Raw genomic sequence first — 23161 nt, 5'->3', positions numbered from 1 at the left:
AAATTATAATACACTTCAGAAGAATATGTAATATTTCCAAATAGTGATAAAGTGTATCTGTTTGGAATCTGAATATTGTGTGACAACTGACATCATCACTTAATCTTGGTAAGAAAGTAAGAAAGATCCAGACCTTACTGTCTTTAAAATGTATTCCTTTTTTTGTTGTTGAGGGAGATTGGCCCTGAGCTAACATCTGCTGCCAATCTCCTTCTTTTTTGTACATGTGTTGCTGCCGCTGCTTGGCTTGATGAGTGGTGAGGGTCTGCACCCAGTATCGAAACCTGTGAACCCCAGGCCACCGAAGTGGAATACATCGAACTTAACCACTGTGCCACCAGGCCGGCCCCCAAAATGTATCCCTTTTAAGAAAAAAAATCAAAAGGGCAAAGAAATAAACTGCTGTCAATTGGTAATTGTGACCTGGAATAAAAGCTGAAGAATGTACTATATGTGTCATGTCCATACCACCTCTGAAACAAGAGGCAACCAGTGTGATCGTTGTGGTAACAAAATTCCTTAGAGCTTTGGCATGAGCAGGAAAACAAACTAACAAAAATCACTTCTGCTCGTTGCAATATTTGAGGATTACTCAGTTTTTAACAAATGGACAAGTGGTTATTTTCAGAAAATAACTTTTTCCTCTTATTTGCAGATAATTACATAAAATATTAATTTGGAGAGAAGTTTATGATAAACCATTTAGAATTTGATAACGGGAAGGAGCAAAGTTTCTATCTATCACATTAACTTCTTTTGTAATGCTCACAAAATAGCTAGATGTTCACTAAAGTTTAAACTGTTATTGCTAAGGATCATGCATGTGGACAAAAGTGCAATGTAAATATTATGTCAGTGAGAAGGAAAAGAAAGAACACAAATACTATATATCATTAAGATTCACTCGAAAGATATCATAATGTAACTTTTTTCTTTTTTGCTGTATGCTTGAAATAAATGAAAACAATAAAAAGCTGAACTAAGCTAAGGTAATATTTTGCATTTTCTAGAATCCCAAACAAAATCAGAACAATGAACTTGATTGAAGACTGTAGCTTGAATATACAAACTGCTGAATTTACAAACATCAAATATTTCACTTTTTTTTATGATTTACAGCTGTGTTTAAATAAATCTATCTAATTATACTGAAGCTGCCATGTAATCATGGACTAATCCCATTTGCATGCTCAGAAAATGATAACAATGACTTCCACTGCGCAATAAAGATTTAGATAAACAAATTGAGAAGTTTCCACACTAATTCTAGGTATTTTTTATGATTTCTACTTGGCTCCCTGCTTCCAACAGATCATGTTTTTGACCTTAAACCAAAAGTAAGAAAGACAGATAAGTCAATGCTTGACACTTCCCCACAAAGATTGGACCATCTGGATGCTTTATATTTGTAACAGGTGCTTCTGGGATTTAGAGCCTAATTCTGGCCCACATTCTGTTCTGTATGGGTGACTCTGTTGCTATGTGCAATTGTGCATTGCATTAATTGAAGAGAATAGGAGAGGCCAAGTACAGCAATTAGTCAGTTGGTCATGCAGAAAAGAGTCTGGTGGCTGTGAGCCATGAAATGTGAATGCACAGATGCACAGTACCATCAGTTTTGCTCTCTGTGGTATGCTCCTAGTCTGTGACAGGTAAAACGCCTTTGTGACTTGATCCCAGTCTTCGGTCCCCTTTAAAAACAAACTATGTTTTGTAACCACAGGAGAGAGAAAATGCTATATTGACACAATATGTCTTAAATAACTAGTAGAATAATATACAATAGGCAGGAAACTAAAAAAAATTACAAATTCAATATGTATTTTACTCATGAAATATTTAGATGTATTATTTACTAGATGAAGATACTATTTTTAATGGTACTTTTCAAAATTAAAGAAGTTTTCAGACTTATACCATGGGTACAAATTTAATTTTGGTTCAACCTTTTAAAGCATACATAATAATTAACTTACTTAAAACTCCAGTTTTCTCATTTATAAATTAGGAGTATTGTCAATAATGAAATTATATAATGAGTGATAAGAATGATAATTATTTAATTGTTCTATTTGGGTTCCAACAAATAAACAAAGAAACAAACAATAAAACGACTCATAACTCTAAAAGATTGAGACTATTTTAACATCTATAGTTTCTCTATTCATTTTTAGACAATGAATTATGACATGTTTCACACTTTATGATATTATCATTGTGATGGTTAATTTTATGTGTCAACTTGAATGGAATAAAGAAGGATGCCCACATACCTGGTAAAACATTATTTCTGGGTGTGTCTGTGAGGGTGTTTCCAGAAAAGAAAACATTTGAATCAATAGACTGAGTAAAGATCACCCTCACCCAGGCAGGTGGGCATCATTCAATCCATTCATTGAGGGCCTGAATAGAACAAAAAGGCAGAGGAAGGAAGAATTTATTCTCTCTGTTTGACCTGGGACATGTATCTTCTCCTGCTATCAGACATCAGCTCTCTTGGTTCTCAGGCCTTTGAACTCAGACAGAATTAGACCACCAGGTTTCCCGGGTTTCCAGCTTGCAGATGACAGATCATGGGACTTCCTGCCTCCATAATCACATGAGCAAATTCCTATAATAAATAGAAATTTCCTCTACCTTCTATCTATCTATCTATTCTATCTATCTATCTATCTATCTATCTATCTATCTATCTATCTATCTATCTACCTACCTACCTACCTACCTACCTGTCTGTCTGTCTGTCTGTCTATCTATCTATCCGTCTATCTATCTACCTGTCTATCTATCTACCTACCTATCTATCTATCCTATTGGTTCTGTTGTCTGGAGAATCTTGACTAATACAACCATTATACTTTATAGTATAATGCTTTATATTATTCTGTGCTTTATATATCACTTCTTAATTCAACTTATAATAACTTAAATAATAAAAGAAATGTTAAAAGTAAATACAAAATGGAGACTGAACTTGAAAATTCTCTGAGTAGACAAAACAATTTAAACCACACAAGCAAAACTAAAACTAGCTTATTTCATGAACATAAGTGCAACTTAGGTTATTTCTTGTAAATGTCTCTTATAATCATAAAAGAAACAAGTCATTTTCCTAAAAATGGTATAAGATAATCACTTTTAACCAATCCCCTGCCATACGGAAACCTCCATTGTAATCACCAATCATTGTAAAGGTTAAACAATTTCCTCATTTTCTCTTCATAAGCCATCCTGTGACATCATGCCCCTGAGCTTCATATCAGTTTTGAATTTGAAAGCTCCCAGTTCATGAACTGTTCTTATATGCACAGTAAACTCTTACTAAATACTATTTTACTAATCTGGTGGTTTTAATTTAGCTATTTCTGGATTTTTGACAGTCGCTACTATTAGTGTAACCACGGGCCCTGTAGGACCAGTTCAACTGACCCCATCTTATCAACAGAGTAATTAAGAGTGGTTTTTCAGGAACTGAGACCCCTTGTCCAGTTCAGGCCAGTTGAGACCACCAACCCATCAATTGTGCTTGAGCAAATGCCCAATAAGTGACCTTTTTGACATCAAAGGGCTGAAAATTCCACCCTCAGATCATGCTAACACCGCCATTTTGTGAGCATGCATCCTATGAAGAGCCATGAAGCTTGACTATGCTTGTGCAGATCATCAATTACCTCACTTCTCCTTACTTCCAGTCATCTATCTCCACACTTCAGACTGCCCTGCCCTTCATCTCGTAAATTTTGCCACAAACCCTGGAGTGGGAAGACAGATCTGAGAGCATATGCCTCCTGTTTCCTTGCAGATTGATCGCACAAATAAAGCTATTTTTCTTTTCCTGAAAGCTGATGTCGTAATAATTGGCTCTTTATGCATGTTCAGTGGCAAGCCCTTGCTGGGTAACGTTAGTTTAATAAAATAAACAAATATTTTGAATACATTCTATAAATCAGGAACTGTGCTAAGTACTGGGCATGTAACATTGAACAAAGCAGAAAATGCCCCTACCCTATAGAGCTTACAGTGTGTGAGGGAGACACATCATATATTTAATATTTATTTATATATTTTCATACAATAATAATAAAATTAAATATTGGTTGGTGTAATGTAAACAAAGAAAGCAAGCTAAGGAGATAGAAATAATAAAGATGCTATTTTAGTTAGTGAGGGCAGGAAAGAACTCTTGGAGGAGGTGATATTTATGCAGACACTTAAATGAAATAAGAAAAATCTTGAAAACCAATGGATAAAGAGCATTAGAGGCCAAGAGTTGAGCAACAGAACAGAAGGAGCTGGGGGCGTAAGGTGGAACAGGCTTGTTGTGGATGTGGGACACCTTCTGTGACCCAGGCACCTCACTGGATGCTTGAAACACTTTATTTCTGCTATGCAGATAGGCTACATGTCAGATTGATTAAACACAAAATCCCTGAAACCAGAGAAAATTATATTCAGGTCCTGGCACTTATTAGATGTTTTCTATTTGTAAAATAGAGATTATAATAATAGTGATAACATGGCACTGTTGAACAAAAGCAAGTAATGCACTTCTTCCAAGACCTGACATAGGGAACATTGTATAAATATCAGCAATCACCACCATCATTATCATCAGCTTCTATAAAGTATAAACTATTAGTCCCATTCTCTAAATGGGGAAATTAAAACTCAGATTTGTTTAATCCTAGCTGTTCTGGTTGTTTTATGCTACCTTCTAAACACCATTGTTTTTTAAATTAATTTTATCCAACCTCTACAGTTGTTCTTAGAGGGAGGACTAGACTGCTACAAGTAGAAGTCTCCCCATGAAAATATAGATATATATTTTTTTAAAGGTTTATTTTATTTTTTTTCCCCCAAAGCCCCAGTAGATAGTTGTATGTCACAGTTGCACATCTTTCTAGTTGCCGTATGTGGGGCATGGCCTCAGCACGGCTGGAGAAGCGGTGCATCAGTGCGCGCCCGGGATCCGAACCCGGGCCGCCAGCAGCAGAGCGCGAGCACCTAACCACCAAGCCACAGGGCCAGCCCCACCAAAAAAATATTTTAATGCTTAAAAAAGAACATATGTTCCACATAAATTTTAAAACACATTTGAACTAAAATAATCTCTGATATTTGTACTTTTACTGTACATCAAGCATGATCTCTCAATGTATCGCAGTTCGTAAAATCTTGTTTTCTTGGACAGTGTGGTCCATCAAGAACTCAATCTCAAAGTCTCTGTTTTACTTGTTGTAACACTCAGTATTTAAGACTCTAAAACATCAAGTTTCTTATGAAAAAGAGTTTTTTGTTCTCCTTTGAACATTTTATTATCTGTGAGTAGAATAAAACAAAATAATAATAAAATACCCACAGTAAAAATAATAATAATACTAATAAAGAACTTGAGTGCCACAGGAATTAAAAGAAAGCAATGTGAGCCATCTCTTTCAGGAGTTGTTCCCTCCGTATTGCCAGAGGTGCAGAGATTTCTGAGCAATAACGTCTCCTTACTCAAACCATGAGGTTTCTGATCCTGGAGGCAGCACTCATGGACAGCACTTTTTCCCCATTTGTGGCTCTTAATAACGGCTCTTGATGGTGGCTGCATGCAGAATCACTAAGCTTTTTATTCTCTTCGTGGTAGCAGTGCTGGTACTCAGCTTATAGCGCTGCTCCTTGTAGTTCTCAGATGTTCTTCATGGAAGCATATTCCAAAAGCTACCCTTATTTGCTGGATCAGTTTCATAGGGTAATGGCTCTTGATGGCCATATTTTTTAGGGTCCTGGTCCCTGCTAAGCCTTCTGTTAGCAGCTAGTATGCCCTAAGATGTTCATAAAGTCATGCTGAAAGACCTCTGGAGATTCACTGGGAAATACACATTGTTTTACATTCCTATGCAATTCGTTAAACATTGTTTTGTATTCAAATGAGGGAAGACACAGAAAATTTGATTCCTTTGGATCAGAGCAGGATATTCACTCTTACCCACTTTCTCTTTAGGTTGCAGCTTGCCTTGGTCCATCCTTGCACTGGCCAAATTCAAGGATGGAGAAAAGACTTAGATGTCACAAATACATTTAAACATTCAACTAGCAGGATAGAAGGGCACTTAGGAAAATCAGGTTCCAGAAAAGTAATCTCACAGTTGTTGAAGACAGATATTCAAATAATGAAACTGAGTTACAGGGACTTTTTTCTACATATTTCTATATAATTACACGCACATGTTCACACATTATAGAGTTTCTCTCACCTCAATTGGGTTACTCTACGTACATGATCAAGTATTTTTAATTTAAAACAAAATGTTCCTTCACTCAATATCACCATCCAGTAACTTTTTTCCTCCAATGCTAAGGTCTTCCAAATAATTCTGTATAATTCTTGCTTCAACTTCTTAAACTTTCATTCATTTTTCAACGAAGTGTAATTATTATTTTCAATACCATTTCATTGAAATTATACTAAAAAAGCACCAAAAAAATCAGTTCCCAAATTCTCTTCACTTGACCATAATCTTTTTCTTGAATCTCTTGTCTTTCTTCTATTAATTTTCCACCTACATCTCCGGCCTTACTTTTCAGTCTTGCTTTGGGAAATGACCTTTCTTCTCTTACCCTTGATGTGTTCCTTTGCACCAAGTTATTCACCTAAACCTTGGTCTGACGTCACCCTGGACTCTCTTATTTACTCCATTTCATCCATACACCATTATAATAAATATATCTTTTTCTCCAGAGCCCATCTTTTTCTTCAGTATCAGCTCCATAGAGCCAAAACACTGTAAAAACATTTGTTCCTAGATAGCCCAAAAGCACCTCAAAATCAACATTCAGAAATGAATTTATGCCCTTTGTTTTTCATTGAGATCTGAGATTTTTCCAATAATTCCTCTGATCAAGATTGATTTTAGTTGCTTGTTTAAAAATCTGTATTCTCCGTTAGGCTTTAAGCGCCATAAGTGCAAAAATTTTGGGTTTATTTTCTAATATATCTTCAAATACTAGAATATAGTAAGCCCTCAAAAACATTGGCTACTAGAATGGTACCTAAATTAAAAAGCTGATTTTTGTCTTGCTCCAGGTTAAAACATGTATGATTTGCCTTTAGAAAAAAAGAAAGTGTCCAAATATTTCAATAAGGCGTGATTTTATCTCTCTTCCCTTTCCAGCTTTATTTTCTCCTTATTTCATACCCGTCCTTTATACTCAGCCACACACTGCAATTCTTCAAATACATGAGAGTTTACTCATGCTGACTCGCAACATGAACTTAGGACTCCTTTAACTTACCTAGTACCAGTTCCATATTTTTCTAAACTCACTGAAAACATGGCCATTTCCATAAAGCTTAACTGACCCACACCCAAGTAAAGCTCCTGACTCTTGCCATGTGATCCCCCTTTACTCTGAACACCACATTACAGCGCAGGATTGACCTTCCTCAATATACACATATATATATACCTATAAATATCTAAACATATATGTGTGTGTGTATGGAGATATTTTCTTAAATATTTATATATATATACATATCAATTGATATCAATCTATATTTGTACCTATGCTTATACCTATATCTATATAGAATTGGTAACTTATACAAATTTATAAGGAAAAGGCAGGTTTTAGTAGGGCCTGTGAAGATTTTTTTCATGAAAGTTACACTTCAGTGTGAAAAAACTCTCTCTGAGCCTACTCAAGAAAAACAGTATAGTCACTACAAAATATTGCAATCAATTTAAGTAAAGAATGAAAAAAAAAATCTCTGTCAACAATTTCATTGTCAAATGACAGGGTCACATATAATTTTTCAATTCAAGACATTGTTTAAACTAAGTTGATGCTTTAGATCAGTTTCCAAGAATTTAAATTGCACTGAAAGGGATTATCTATATAAACTTTGTAAATAAAATTATATTCTGCTGATTAACTTACATTTTCAGAAATGGGGCTTAGAGATAGAGCAATATTTGGCAGAAACAGCAACATCTGTTGTTAGGTTGGGGCTTTTACTTTTTTTTTCAGTTTTTCATAACTGTTGTTCTACTTAAGGCAATCTGTCTTTTAAAAGGTGTTGATTTTCTTCGCTTATAATAAGTCTACTATCATTCAGCAGGCTGTCACAAAGCAAATGTGGAAATTTACAGGTCACGCTTAGTCTCTAAAGATATAAATAATGCAAATGTCGGTAACATACATATGATAACAAGAAATATGAGAAAGAAAAACAAAACCATGTATGTATAAAAGACCATTATTATGTAGTTAGGTGTACATTATCAAAAAAGCACAATTTGGAAACGAAGGCAATTTGCGGAGGAAATGAAAACAAACAGAATAATGAATCTGGGCCAATTTATTGTTCATTTCAGGTAAGGAATGACATACCTACACTCTTTACATGAGCGTTTATGATCAATGGAAAGGAACAGATCTTTTCAGAATTATGTTTAATGTTGCTCACAGAAGTGCCTACTATTTTTTTCTGCCTTCTCAATTTTCCTCACACTTCTTCCTTCACATATTCATTCTGTCAAGTTATATCAGTTGAAATCCTACCTATTTATTCAAGCCCTACTATCAATGCCTCTCTTTCCCTGTTAGCCTACAAGCATTATAATAGTGCTTGTTATATTCCAATTTAGTGTCTGAGAGTATCTTTTGAGCACTAATTATGTGCCACATACTCTAAGTGCTTTTTCAGAGTGCTCTCAGTTAACGTCCTGCTTTATGTTTTTCCTGATACCCTCAATTAATTGTTCATAACTTAAAGGCAAAGATCCTATATGATTCATTTAAGAATATCTTATATACTTTTGGTCTAAGTTAGATATATATTTGTTAAATGAATCTGAATTCCTGAAAGAAATAGGTTTTCTCATGTCGTAAAGGAAAAATAAACTGCCTCCATTCTCCTTTTCCCTCATCTCCTATCGCTGTCATTCTCAAGTGTACATCTGCTCAAATTACTACTTCTGTTTTTTCTCTGCTTCCCTCAGAGAAATACAAGAATGTGTAGGTCATAGCTAAGGATTTTTACAAGTCTTACAAACGCAAGCAAGTACTTTGTGACCCAAGGGCTACTACGTCACGTAGAGAAATGGATTCATGGATTGCTTGGCCAAATCATGGAAAGATTTTCTTTTTTAGCCTCATGTAAAACTAGACATAAGAAAATGTCTCCTTAAATCACAAAATAAAAGCTATTAGCAGGATTTTCACTACTTAAGAAGAAATAAAACAATTTTTTCACTAAATTCAAAGTCAGCTATGACATACTGAAAAGTGATCTGGTCCCAGTGTCAAATATCTTGGATCTGGTGAAGGTTCTGCTGCTAACCAGTTATGTGGCCTTAGGCATGAAGCTTACCCTTTTCTCCACATCGGTATCTCCACCTGAAGGGAAGATGTTGGATTCAATTATCTCTAAATTCCCTCCTAGCTATGGTAGATGCTACAAAAAGACACTTTCTTATTATTACTGTGAGCTATAAACTATTCTATTGTTAAAATTATACCTCCATTCCTTCAACCGTTAATATCTATGCTGTTTTTATAAATGTGTTAGACTCATGTTCTCCTTTCTGTACAATATACGTTCCAGCATATTTTTAGAAATGTATCAGTTTCATTGAGCAGTTTAGCTCTAGTGAATATTATTCTCATAGGGTATTGAAGGAAAAAGGAAAAGATGCACAACTTTTCCTATTCTTTGCTGAAGCTCATCAAGGCTGAATGGTGAGAATAGCTGGACATTTACATAACTAATTTCCTTTATTATTTAAATTACCCTAACAATTGCATTAGAGTAACAGTCATTTTGTGCATCTCACTTTTAGGCTACAGCTTTATTGAAATGTAAATATGAAGACTTGATTCTTTAAAAGCACAATGCACAACCAATTGGTGCAGTTACCCATAATGAAATATTAGTGGAGATATGGGACCTGGACAAGATAGAATAACGAACCTGTCCTTCTGCCTTTTTCATCATACGAATTTGTGGGATAGCAATCATTTACAAAGAATATGGAGATGTTTGTAATATTTTATCTCGAAATCCTTTATGTCTCTTCTCTCTTTTGATTGAGACTTTGAGAGACCCATTCTATAGTCTCAGATCTTCTAATCCAGTAGGCCATAAGATCTGTAGTCTATGACTAATAAAATGATGATATATATTAATATTGACAATTTGATTTGCTGGAAATAGTTTAGGATCTCTTCTTAATTACATATTTTTAGAAAAAGCTGACTAAATTATAAGAGTTTCCCATAGTGATACTCCACCCAAATATTCATAAAATTTCTTTAAAAAGTAAGTAAATGAGGTATGAATGCTGTGCTTGTCAGTGTATGTTGTGGGGGATCAGAATTTGCCACTCCACTCTGGCTTGATTATTTTTAGGAAAAAAGACTTAGAAAGAAACTTTGACCTTCCTCCTAACTGCCTAAAAGAATTTAAGATAGAAGGCCTGTTTCAGGAAGGAGCTATCACCATAGATAACTATTATAGTGTAAAATAAACTAGGTGTGGTAGACAGGGAGGAACCTAGCAAGGTCCATTTAATCCAAGTCCTCCCCATGTCTCATTGTCTTCACAAGGTATGGCAAACATTTGTTTACCAAGCATTTACTTTTCCATCTCCATATGAATTGTCTTCTTCCTTCCTTTTGAAGTCCCACACTACTACCCCCAACATCCTGCTTTGTCTTTAGCTAAAGAAAATATTTAAGGCCGTGGCTTCAGCTATTTTGGTGAGTTACTCAGTTTTCCTGGGTTTCTCTCCCCTATACATGTTATTAAATTTGTTTGATTTTCTCCTGTTATTCTATCTTATGTTAATTTAATTCTTAGATCAGCCAGAAGAACCCAGAAGATAGAGGAATATTTCTTCCTCCTCTACAATGTAAAGGAAAAAGAAAGCAAACACACACACATTCACACTCATCTACACAGTTAAAGAATAAGGGAGATCCCGAATAATAAAGTTATCAGCTTTATTAATCATTAATATCCCTCTGATATTAATTTATTGCTTACATTCACAGATAAAATAAAGCTTTTTATTATTATTGTTGTTTTTATTCAGTGAGTAAGCCACTTGGTTTACAACATGTCTGCCCATCTATCCTCTGATTTTATTCCATCTCAAACTCTGCATCATTCCTCTTTTCTGGGACATTCTATAAAATCATGTGTATGCTCAAATATATAAGGATGAAGTGCTTTTAGAGATACAAACTAATTGTACCTAGTAGCCAAGCAGGAAAAAATCAGTGTAGTCTGAAAAAATTCCCCCAAGAATTCTAGGACTCTGGTAACTATTGGATCTGTGAGAACTCATAGTACAGAACAGTCATAGATTTGTAGTCAAAATCCTGAAGTTCTGCCTTTTCATAGTAACCAAGTGACTGAAGAGGAACAGAATATGTCACCTCAAAATACTCCATTTTGGTAAATTGATTATTTTGAATTATAGTTACTTAAGAAACAGCTGGTACAAGAAGGACGCTCTAAACTTTCTTTGTCCTTTTAAAAGCAGGAAATAAATCTCCCACATGAAAGGTATCCTTCCTGTACCAGGAGGGTAAAAGGCATCCTTAGCATCAGAAATAGGGAATTTAGGGCCAGAAAGCTATATAAACAAACGTTGTTACTTCCTCTCTAATTTACTATCCCAAACCCAAACTTCTTTATCAATTTTTCACAAATTTATTGTTTCTTTGTCTAAAAGGTATAAAACCTACCTGCGTTGGTCACTTTTTTGAGTCTCCTATTTCTTATGGGGCTCCCATACATATTAAATTAAATTTGTTTTTCTCATGTTAATCTGTTTATGTCAATTTAATTATTAGACCAGCCAAAGAACCTAGAAGGGAAGATGGAAAAGTTTTCCAACCCTACATGACTTTATGAATGTCATAAAAATATTTTGGTCTTAAATTTTACAAAGTGATAGCTATTTAGATTTAAATTTAGAATTTTTATTTTATTGTTATCTTTATGACAGTCAAATGAATTGATGTATGTGAGAACAGGTTTTCAAACCACAAAATGTTATAAACATTTAAAATATTTCTGCTGTTGTTATTAACACTACCTAATTTTTATTTGGAATTGAAAATATACTTTACTAGAATAATTGCAGCTAATTTCATTCATCAGTAACTATACATTTTTAAAATTTGACATATATTAATTGGTCAAAGCTCAAAGTAAACCTATGAGGATATACTATTATTATTATTATCATTACTGATGAGAAAAATTAATACTAAAAATATTAATCAAATGCCCCATTCAATACCTGACCCTTGAGGTTTCTTATTGCTTTTATTCTCCAGTTTTAAATTTCTGTTTCATAAATCAGTCCAAAACAATTTATTGGGAAGAAAATAACCAGAGTGAAAACACACGCATATCATCACTTTTGCTGCACAGGATAATGTATTGTTGAAGATGTGCTATAGAACCACAAAACCCTTTAAAAATGTAGTATGTGAAGATATTTGCATTCTACTCTCCATGTCATAGGGTGACAACTGCAGAAAAACAGTAAAAAAAAAATCACTAACATGATAACCAGACACAGTGAGAATAACAGTTGAAAAGGTTAGGTCACCGTAAAATGTCCTAATCACATCATAACCTCACATTTTCACTTCCAAATTATCTTTACCCGGCAGGGTAGAAAGAGATTCAAATTACATAACCTTTCATCCAACATCATCGCTGTGCTAGAGAGAAGGCTTAAGTAACTTAATTTTTCTCACAAAACCTGATGTTGATATTTGGCAGCTTCTAATCTGGCTGGGTGCCCTGACATGAATTGCAGATTCTCTGTGCTCCTTTTGAGAGGAGTTTGAGGAGGATGAAATCAGATGCAGACAAACGCAGATGGCGCCCGGAAGCCAAATAGCATGAGGCTCCTCACTACAACAGGAGTAGATTTGGCAGCCTCATGCTGTTTTGAGAAAGAAAGGTAATTTTCTATAAAGCAATTAGACAGTCATTTAACTCAAACAAACCATCGTGGTGATTGTATTTAGTTTTCATATCTTTAGGAGATGTTCTTTGAATGTAAGTTAAAAGTAAGTGGTTGTTTTTGGTTGTTATTGGTTTTGATTACCATTTTTGCTTTTGTTTTCCTTTTTTTAAGGCAATAATGGAGTTTTAGGGTTGAAAGTGAAATTTAAATTGGAACATATTCTAGTGGATCACAATCAAAGTCAATCTTGACCTTTTCAAACAGATATAACAAAATGAAAGGTCGCTGTTGCCTGATCTGGCAAATTTAAATCTTATTTCCAAGCTCCTTGATTTTCTGGCTATAGCCCTAACCTTCTTACGGTTGCATTACTTACCCTTAATCCCCTACTCTTACAGAGTGGAGGCTCTCAGACCTGCCCCTGAGTGTCCTCCATCAACAGTTTTTCCCAATGGTAGGTCTCTATTCACTTGTTACTTCTTGGGGGTGGGGAGGGGCATTTCTTTCTAACATCCACTGGAAGGTTCTCAATTAGTGTACTTTCTGACCTCTCTATACCACTTTACTCATTCTGTCTTGGGGAGGTGGGGTGATTTATCTCAAATATGTACGAATCATCTCCACTCTTCTTACCCACAGATAGTACCTACTATTAATTGATTTTCTGAAAAGTTTATGTTTCACAAAGTCCTGTCTCTCCCTGGAACATTTGCAGCTTTGAGTAGTTAATTTCAGAGACCTGAAACTTTGATATGCTCTTTAGATATTCTAAAACATAAGACAAAAAAGAAATTTAAGGAAGTGATTAAGGCTACACATGTGTACAGGGTGTACGGCATTGGGCCTTGGATTTTAGTTTGTGAGCAAGATATTTTTAGCCTGAGAGATGTTTATGTTTATCCAGGTGATATTTTTACAGTTGAGCATTTGGCTTTTTATTCCTAAGGCTTGTGCAAGATGTTCAAGCCAGTTCTGCGGTGACTGCAGGGACTTGAGCAAAGGTATTACCTTAAGGAAAGATGCCTTGGCTTCAGAAGTGCCAGATATCTCTAGGTTTGGCAAAGTCACTTGGACCTTGGAAAAGCTCAAAGGGGACCACTTGGGGTGCTACATTGCTCTGTAGGACAGACTTCATGGGGCTTAACAGCCAGCAGAACCTCATGATTGAAGTCTGACAAGCACAGGCTGGCTGCTGGGGGTCTAGCAGGCAAAATGCATGGAGACCTCAAGCCTACCTTCTACAAAGGCTAGATTACTTGTGAGCCTGCAAGCTAACAACTGTACCTTTAGTTGGTAGATGTGGCTTCAGTATGCACGTTTTCATTGTTTACTTCACAAGTTCAGCATTTCCTAAGCAGGCATAGATGAAGCCAAGGTTCAGTTTTAGGCAAAAGAACACTTTATATTTTTAAAGTTCTTTTAGAAACTGATTTACAGAATCACGTGGAAGCTGAACTTTGTGTGTCCTTCACAGCACTAGGGAGGTTCCAGCTTTAAATTTTTAATGCCAAGCCTGTATGAGTAGAGCTGGATTAGCTGCCCCGGTTCTCTTCTATATTCCAGGTCGAGAAGGAAACCACAAATGGAGTATACCCCGAGTCTTCTCACTAGTGCAAGAACCAGAGGAACTCAAGATGGTTGTGAATTGGTTAACTTTATATAAGAAAGAAACCTCCCTAGGAGACAGATTTCTTAAGTGTAAACAGTTCCGTAAGAGGCAACAGAAAAAATAGCCACTGTTGTGCATGACTGAAAATACCCATTCATGAGGGAATGTAAACACTGGGTTCCTAGCTAGAGCCCAAACCGAATATAGAACTGGGTGTCAGACATCACAGACTCAAAGGGGAAAAAGAAATTAAAAAGTTGTGCAAAACGGTAACATAGGAGGACCAAAATCAACCTGTTGATGGTCAATTTCTTTCCATGAAATCTAATTTCACAGGTCAATTTTTTCATTACTTAAGCAGAGAAGAGTGGTGCTTTTATTAGTTTGCTAAGGCTACCATAACAAAGTACCACAGACTGGGCAGCTAAAATGACAGAAACATACTTTCTCACATTAGAAGTTTGAGATCAAGGTGTCAACAGGGTTCATTTCCCCTGAGGCTTGGAGATGGTGGTCTTTTCCCTGTGTCTTCAGATGGGTCTTCCTTCTTTGCCTGTCTGTGTCCAAATTTCCTCTTCTCATAAGGGCACCAGGCATATTGGATTAGGGCCCGCCTTAATGACCTCATTTTAACTTAATTACCTATTTATAGACCTTATCTCCAAACACTTTCTGAAGTACTGGGAGTTAGGACTTCAACATAAGAATTTTGGTGGGACACAATTCAGACAAATGACACTATTTGGGAGTGGTTCCTCAAACCTCAATAATACCACATTTATCGTGCTTGATTTCTGCTTGTCCTTTGTTTTCCTTGTGCTATTTTCCCAGTCTTGGGAGCTCAAAGAACTTGTGGAACATAAAAATATTTAAGATTTAAGAATAATTTAGGCTTTTAAGACTTCACAATCTGCTCCCCAAGTGTCTCTGGACTCGTGATACTGACATTCCTGAGGCTGTTCATCCTCAGAAGGCCTGATTTTTCTTTAGAGAAGAGTCACTTAGGCTGACTTAGACCAGAGATAGCCCATTCTCAGAGAGAATTTTTAAGGTCGTAGAACTGGAAAGCAACAGAGCCAGGGCTAGACCACACTAATTTAAATGTTAAGATGTTTTAATTCTAGAAGGCTGACTTTGTAAACCACAATTTTTTATTCATTCGTAAAATATTTTTATGCAATCAATATGTTCTGAGCCTTCAACTAAAAGGAACAAAAACAAATCATGTTAACTATAAAATGACGCTGGATGTTTCCTGACCAGCTGCAGGAAACTTACTGAGGACGTGATTTCAAATCCTCACTATATTTGCTCTACCCAACAATCTGCAATTATATGAACACTATTATTACATTAGTATTTAGAACATGGCACTAGTCAACAGTTTAAAATAAATTAAAAGTCTGAAACCAAATAATTCATCTGCAAATTGATAAACAGATAATTAGAAATAGTTTGGGAACTTTCCTTTCTAAAATAATGTTGTTACTAAACATTAGTTTTCTTTTAATTGAGTCTGATCTTCTAATATTACTAAACAGCCAAGGTGTCACTTTCTTTGCATCCCTATCTTCTACTTAATTTGTTTAAATGATAGCAAAGGCAAGACTACCTTGAAATTTATAACTGACCTGAAGAGATCTGAAATAACGTATTTACCAATAATGGAAACATTAATGTGACCAGGAATTTTAGAAAATCCTGAAACACAGTAAATTTTGTGAAGCAAGGTACTGGAGCAACAATGCCAGTGACATTTGATACAGATGTAAACATATGCTAGAAAGTTCTTTTCACTATAAGCAAATTAAAAAAAAAAGTGATGATGATGATGAATTGGTGGTGACTCACACTTAACATGGGCCAGGTGAACTTCTAAGTTCTTTATATGTATTTTAATTCACTATATCCACATAAGAAAATGATCGGGTATTCCTTATTATGCAATTCATGAAATGGAGAGGAAAAAAGTTAATAACTTGCCCAAGATAACACTGCTATTTAGTGGTAGACTTTTATAAAAATAATCAAACACAAAGATAACATCAATTTACACACGAACAATTTCTCTTGTTGCTTTTTTACATTAATATTTTTATTTTAGTAAATCATACATGTGTAAAAGTGTACAAATCTTGTGGGCAGCTCTATGAATTATCAAAAAATGAACAAACTCATGGAATCCCCACCTAGAACTAAAAGTAGAACACTACCAGCATCCCATCATTAGTACCTCCTTCCCTCTCAGAAGTAATCTCTACTATGCCTTGTAATATCATATATTATCACGACTTTGTACTTTACTCAAATGAAATTATCTGATATGTATTGTTTACTTCATTTGACTTTATTGTTTGTGAGATTCATCAGTTTTGTTCCATGTAGAAAGTGTCCATGAATATGTTCATCTGTTTCTGAGCATCCTATTCTGAGCCACTGAATATCTGAGTTTACTTACTGAGTTACCTTCCTGAGTTTACTTACCTATCCTTGAATTAACACTACACAATTTGATTTACCATAGCTTTTTAAAAAGTTGTCAATCCTTTCAAGATTGTCATGGCTTTTTCTGGCATTTCAACATAAATATTAGAATCAACTTTTCAATTTACACACATGCATCTACACAAACTGCTGGTATTATTTTTCCAGGGAATCCATTGAGTATATACATCAATTTGAGGAAACCTAACATCTTTCCAATATTGAATCTTCCAATCATAGACTTGGTCTATTCTTCCTGTTATTTATATCTCTATAATTTTTCCCAATAATGTTTATACCTTTCTGTGGAAAGGTCTTGCATAGATTTATTTCTAAGTGTTTTGTGCTGCTGCCAATGTAAATGATATATAACTATAAAATTCATTTTCCAGTTGTTTGTTTGTTGAATATATGAAAATATAGCTGATTTTTAGATTGACTTTATATCCAACAAGCTTGCTAAATTATATTTAATTTTAATAGTTTAGCATAGTTCAACTATTTTATTACAATAGTTCAACATTTTATTATAAATGTTTGCAACATTATTTGCAAATAGTGAGAGCCTTATTTTTTTTCCAATCCTTACATATGTAACTTCTTATCTTGCAGCAGTAAGAAACTCCAGGACAATGAAGAATGAAAGTGATGATAGTGGGCATCCTTATATATTTGTGATCTATTAGCATTTCATCATCTGGCGTGCTTCTGCAGGGTTTCTTTAATACTCATAATTGAATTAAAGAAGTTATTTTTTGCTCCTAGTGTGCTAAGAGGACACTGTTGCTGGTGGTATTGTTGGTTTGGTTTGGCTTTTAATCATGAAAGTGTGTTGATTTTTGTTTATCAAATGTTTTTTCTGAATCTACTGAAATTGCTTTTCTCATCTTGGCATGAGATAAAAGTTTTCTCCTTTGTTCTGTTAATGTAGTGAATTACATTAATTGATTTTCCAATGTTAACTCAATCTTGCATTCATGAATTAAACCCAGCTTGGTGATGATATATTGTTTATATGATGCATTGTTGGACTTGGCGTGCTAATCTTTTGTTTCGGATTTTTGCATCTGTGTTTATGAGATACTTCAGACTGCAGTTTTCCTTTTTTGTAATATCCTTGTCAGATTTCTATGTAAGGTAAGATGGTCTCAAAACAACAGGTTGTTAATTTTTTCTCCCTATCATTTGAAAGAGTTCATGGAAATATTAATATTCTTTCTTGCTTAAATATTTGGAAGAATTCACTCATGAAACCATCTGGACCTGTAATTTATTTGAGGGAAAGTTTTAAATTATGAATCAATTTATTCAACAGATCAAGGACAACAGAGATTTTCTTCTTGTTTCCTAGTTTGCCCTTAAACCTCAAGAATTACAACATTCCAATACAGAATGCCCAGAGTTCTTTGTCTTTTGGAACTCTCTCTGAATCTTTAGCTACCATGGCAGCAGTAGCAAAATAGCAGAAACACTAGTATAAAGAAGAAGTTTGTGCATGGTTGCATAAAATACGTTTTCAATTCAGTTATAGATGAAGATTATTGAATGGATATTTCACTCTCATCAATTGAAAAACAAAGAAATTGACAACTTTTACAGGCATCTTCTTAATTTTACATTAACTCTTATTCCATGCCATTATGATTTTTTTTTTTACTATTTTTAAGTTAAACAGAAAGTTATGAATGTGTGAGAAAAACACTTTTTTTCAACCTTGTTAAACACAACAGATGTAATGTAAACAGCTGCTTAAAAATCTGGTACGATGAATAAGTTGGCAAATCTTTATTCAGGTGTGAGTGGTTTTTTGGCTTATATATGCTATTGTGTATTCAATTTTCAAGTTTATACCTCAAACCAATTATAAATTTGTAAGAATAAATAGTTAAAACATTGTGACATCTATGTAATATACAAATATTTAAATATTTCTATATCTCACCAAAAGTTTACATTTTAAAAAATTATGAAAATACTCTTTTGCTTTATATTCTAGCAGTGGGCAACTGTTGCATAATAAAAAATTTAGCTTAAATAGGATTGCTGGAATTAAAACGTTGCCAGTGCTGTTTCTTCGATATAACATACAAATTTACCTAATTCTGATTTTTCAGCAGTGATCTTAAAGTCATTTAAAATATTTTCACCTTTGATTGTACAGTGTTTACAAGTATTTGCCAATTCCTAGGATACAATAATTAGAAATTATTTTGCTAATAACAAAAATCAATCTTTTAAGTTAATTTTAATAATTTAGATGGAAGCAAGGACTAAATACATATTCATTTAATAATAGAGAAAATCTATCAGATATAACCTTGCTTCTTAAATTACATTTTTTTCCCTAAAATACATACCAACAAAACACCCAAAGACTATGTATAACACCCATTATATCATTAGTGTCAACACTATATGACATCGCTATAGATGACATAAAATGTTGCCTAGTTGTTGTCTAGTACTAAAAAGAATCAGGCTTTCAGGGAATTCAGAGGCCACAGAAATGTAAGTGTCAATATCCATTTAAATATGTGAATACAGTACTAAATATTTAAGTAAATATGGTACAAATTATAGTGTATAACTTCTTTAAAAAATTATTTCTAGTTCTTACAAAGCCAGAAATTTTTTTTAATACATGATATTTTACCACATCAACAACAGGTGATTTAATTATAAATAATGAATGTATTAGTGGAAGATTACTAGTTAATAGAAGTAGGTTAGCTCAGAGTTTACCTTAGTTTACCATAGACAGGAATTCAATGCATTAACCTTGATCAATATTCAACATGTAATCTAGAATTATTAACTTGTAATTTATATCTGTTGAGATTTAAACATACTCAGTTTGTTATATCAGCCTAATAATTAATTTTCTGACTTCTCTTCCTATTTTCGCTGTTTTCTCCTGCAGTGGGCCTGACTGAGCCTCGTTTAGATCCTGCAATATTACTCCTTATGCAAGTCAACACAACAGGCAGTTCTGTATGATCAAATTCTTAACAAATCTAAGACCTTTTTTGTTGCCAGCATCATTAGTTCACCTCTGGTTGAACCCAGCACACTTGGAGCTTATACATTTTACTCAGATAAAACACTAAGTAACAATGGTTGTCTGTGAATCAAAGTGGATAAATAAAGGGAAGATATCGTGCTTGTTTTCCTCTTTTTTCTCTTGCATTCAAGATCAAAAAAAGCTCAAATATGAATCTCACAAGATGGAAAAAAATCTTCAGAGAGACAGTAAGATGTCCATGGATGAGACCAAGGCTCTTAGAAAAGAAAACAAGTCCCTCTGGGGAGAAAACAAAGATCTTCAAGCAGAAAACAAAGCCTTCTGAATGGACAACCAGTTAATGTGGGAGGAGAATCAGTCCCTGAGACAGCAAAACCAGATCCTGTGCAAGTTTACACTGTGATTTTAGAAAGCCAAAAGCCACCGGGGGAAAAAAATCAATGCCTTGAACACAGAAAGAAAGTCTTATTGGCAACAGAACTGAGCCCTGGAAGGTCAGATAAGGCTCTCGGGAAACAAGAGAAAGACTTCCAGAATGAGATGACAACTCTTCAAGAGGAAATAAGGTCTCTCCACAAGGAGATAAAGGCCCTAGAGCATCAGGAGAGAGCAATCAGGATGGAGGAAGAGACCCTGATGAAAGAAGGAACAGCACTAGAGATGGAAGAACGGGCTCTGTGGGAGGAGGAACAGGCCCTTCCTGAGGAGAACAAGGCTCTTACAGAAGAAAACAGTGCTCCTCAAGAGGAGGAAAAAGCCCTTCTGGAAGAGGTAAAGGCCCTTGAGGAGTGGAATAAGGTTCTTCCAGGAAAAGACAGCAAACACACTTGCTGGATAAATGCACAATAATGTAATAGAGCAAGAGAAGTGGGAGTTGAAGATGTAACCAGCAAACCATGAAGCCACTGACATTCCAAAAAAAAAATTTGAACTTTTGAAGGTGAAATACTATTGTTGGGGTTGGAGTCAAAAACCTGGAAATGTTTAGTCCTGGAAACTAAACAAAGTCCTGAAAAGTTAAAAAAATATATTCTTTAGGTTTACTTAAATTTTACACTACTTTGGTGGTAAATATTATTTCAGAATACAAAAGATGTATTGCTCAAAACACGTGATACTGAATGGACCAGGTGTGTTTGCCCTTTACTTTCAGAGACATTGTATGAATATTATAAGAAATTAACAGCACAGAGGAATATATTTGTCTCAAAACTTGCTATTAGAATTATAAACAATATAGTGAAAGATAAAGTTTTGCATACTTAGTTCAGATGTATTGTGAAAAAATAGGTATTGTAGAAGAATATCTCTTCTGCCTCTTTATGCTTACTCCAATGATCTAGTTGAAGATGCCAATAAAATAATAAGAATTTAAAAACTATGTAATGGTACAAAAATTATTGAGTGTTCACGGGCTTTCCCACTTTCTCTTTAGTTTTCCTCTCAGTTTTTGTCCTCCTCCTTTTGCTCGATGGGAGGCGGGCTGTTCTGGCCAACAAATGTATTAAAGAGAGAAAAGAGGGAGTGAGAGAATAAAAGTCTCCAAACCAGAATAGGGGTTTTGGAACTTGGAATGTATATCTGTGGAGCAGTTCACGTTCAGTGGAGATTGGGGAAAGAAGAAAGGGATTTTTCAGGAGTGTTAATGTGATAATTAGTCTAATGGAATGCTCTTTTTAAAAAAAAATAATTCTGTAGAAACTGAGTCACATGGACACATGGATTTATTAGATGACATATATAGTTGTAGAAAACGAGATTGCAAACTGCTAGAGCGCTAGCACTGTACCTTATTTTTCATCATTGTAAATATTGAACACTTAATACAAGGGTAAATATTTAATGGGCTTTGTTGAATATAGCTGAGGTCATATCTCGTTTTGATTCTTGTGTGGTGCTGGGGAACACAAGTATAAGAAAAGTAGAGGAACAGAACACATTTTTTTCCTTCCCTAGGTGCTGCTATATCTGCAAAAATCAATGTACATTTATTAAACACTTCTAACTAGCACTTACTAAATAATATGGATACATTTAAGTCTAAAAAGTAAAAAGAGACAAGTCCTTGATTTTAAGGATTCTACAGCCTGTAAAGGAAAATAAACATTATTACTTCATTCCTTGAGCATCCATCTGCCTGAATAACAGCTTACTGACCACTGTTCCCTGGAACTTATATAGCCACCACTGAAATAAAACAATTTGGCCTTGGAGAAGATTAAAAACAAGGTTTGTAGATGTGTGCTTGACTGAACTGTAGACCAATTGGGACAGGGAAAAAATGCAAAGGCTTTATCATTGTTCCAACATCAAGAGATGTGGAAGCAGCCTGTAGACAGGGGAATGGCCAACTTAGTGATCTAGGGATTTATAGATAGGCACTCTATTGCCTACACATTAATTCTGATATGTTATTGTTCACAGAAAAGCATCCTTGTTCTGGAAAATCCCTGTTGTAGTGTTTAGAGAAATAACTATTTTACTCTTTGGTGGTGAGGTCAGGAAGAGTAGTGCCCGTGCCAAGCAGGCATGCCATGTTGAGGATTGGCACTGTACAAAGAAATTTCCATTTTTATAGCATACTCTACAAGTGAGAAATTGTATAATTAAGGAATGGGTTAAAACAATTTATGTTGATATCACTCATCATAATGTCTATGAGGTTTCACCTTCACAGACTAATCAAAAATTTCTAAAAGTCCCAGTTACCATCATATTTATGAAACGCTATATTGAAAACTATATTTTCCCATATAAGAAATATTTATATATTTATATATTTAAATATTTATATATTTATAAATATGGATATATTTAAGTGTACATTAAAAAGTTTTATATACATTTTTAAATATCAATTTTATTGAAATTGTATGTTAAATGAAGATGAAATATTTTTTGAAGGAAAAAATGGGGGCATTTTGATGCTCACAATGCAAAAAGTTCAGTGTCTACGGACTGGACTTTGTTTCTTTGTTGTTCATTTCTAGATCTTTCCTCATGGTTTCCAGAAAGGGCTTGGAGGACATCTGAATGCCTAATGCTCCCAATCGGATTGCT

General features: G+C 34.6%; 1 pseudogene across 1 annotated transcript in view; it reads left to right on the top strand.

Moving 5' to 3' along the window:
- LOC147916097 (uncharacterized) overlaps nucleotides 1-22461 on the top strand; it is an 83323-nt pseudogene extending 60862 nt beyond the window's left edge. Inside the window, exon 2 of the transcript XR_015553400.1 lies at nucleotides 20000-22461. The product of XR_015553400.1 is annotated as an uncharacterized LOC147916097 (transcript). The remainder of the gene's footprint in view (nucleotides 1-19999) is intronic.
- Nucleotides 22462-23161: the final 700 nt, after the last annotated feature.

This window comes from Ceratotherium simum, chromosome 10 (genome assembly GCF_057802395.1).
Source record: "Ceratotherium simum simum isolate JZ-2026a chromosome 10, ASM5780239v1, whole genome shotgun sequence".
Lineage (NCBI taxonomy): Eukaryota > Metazoa > Chordata > Mammalia > Perissodactyla > Rhinocerotidae > Ceratotherium > Ceratotherium simum.
Note: the sequence above shows the minus strand (reverse complement) of the source record. Positions and strands in the feature narration are given on the sequence as shown.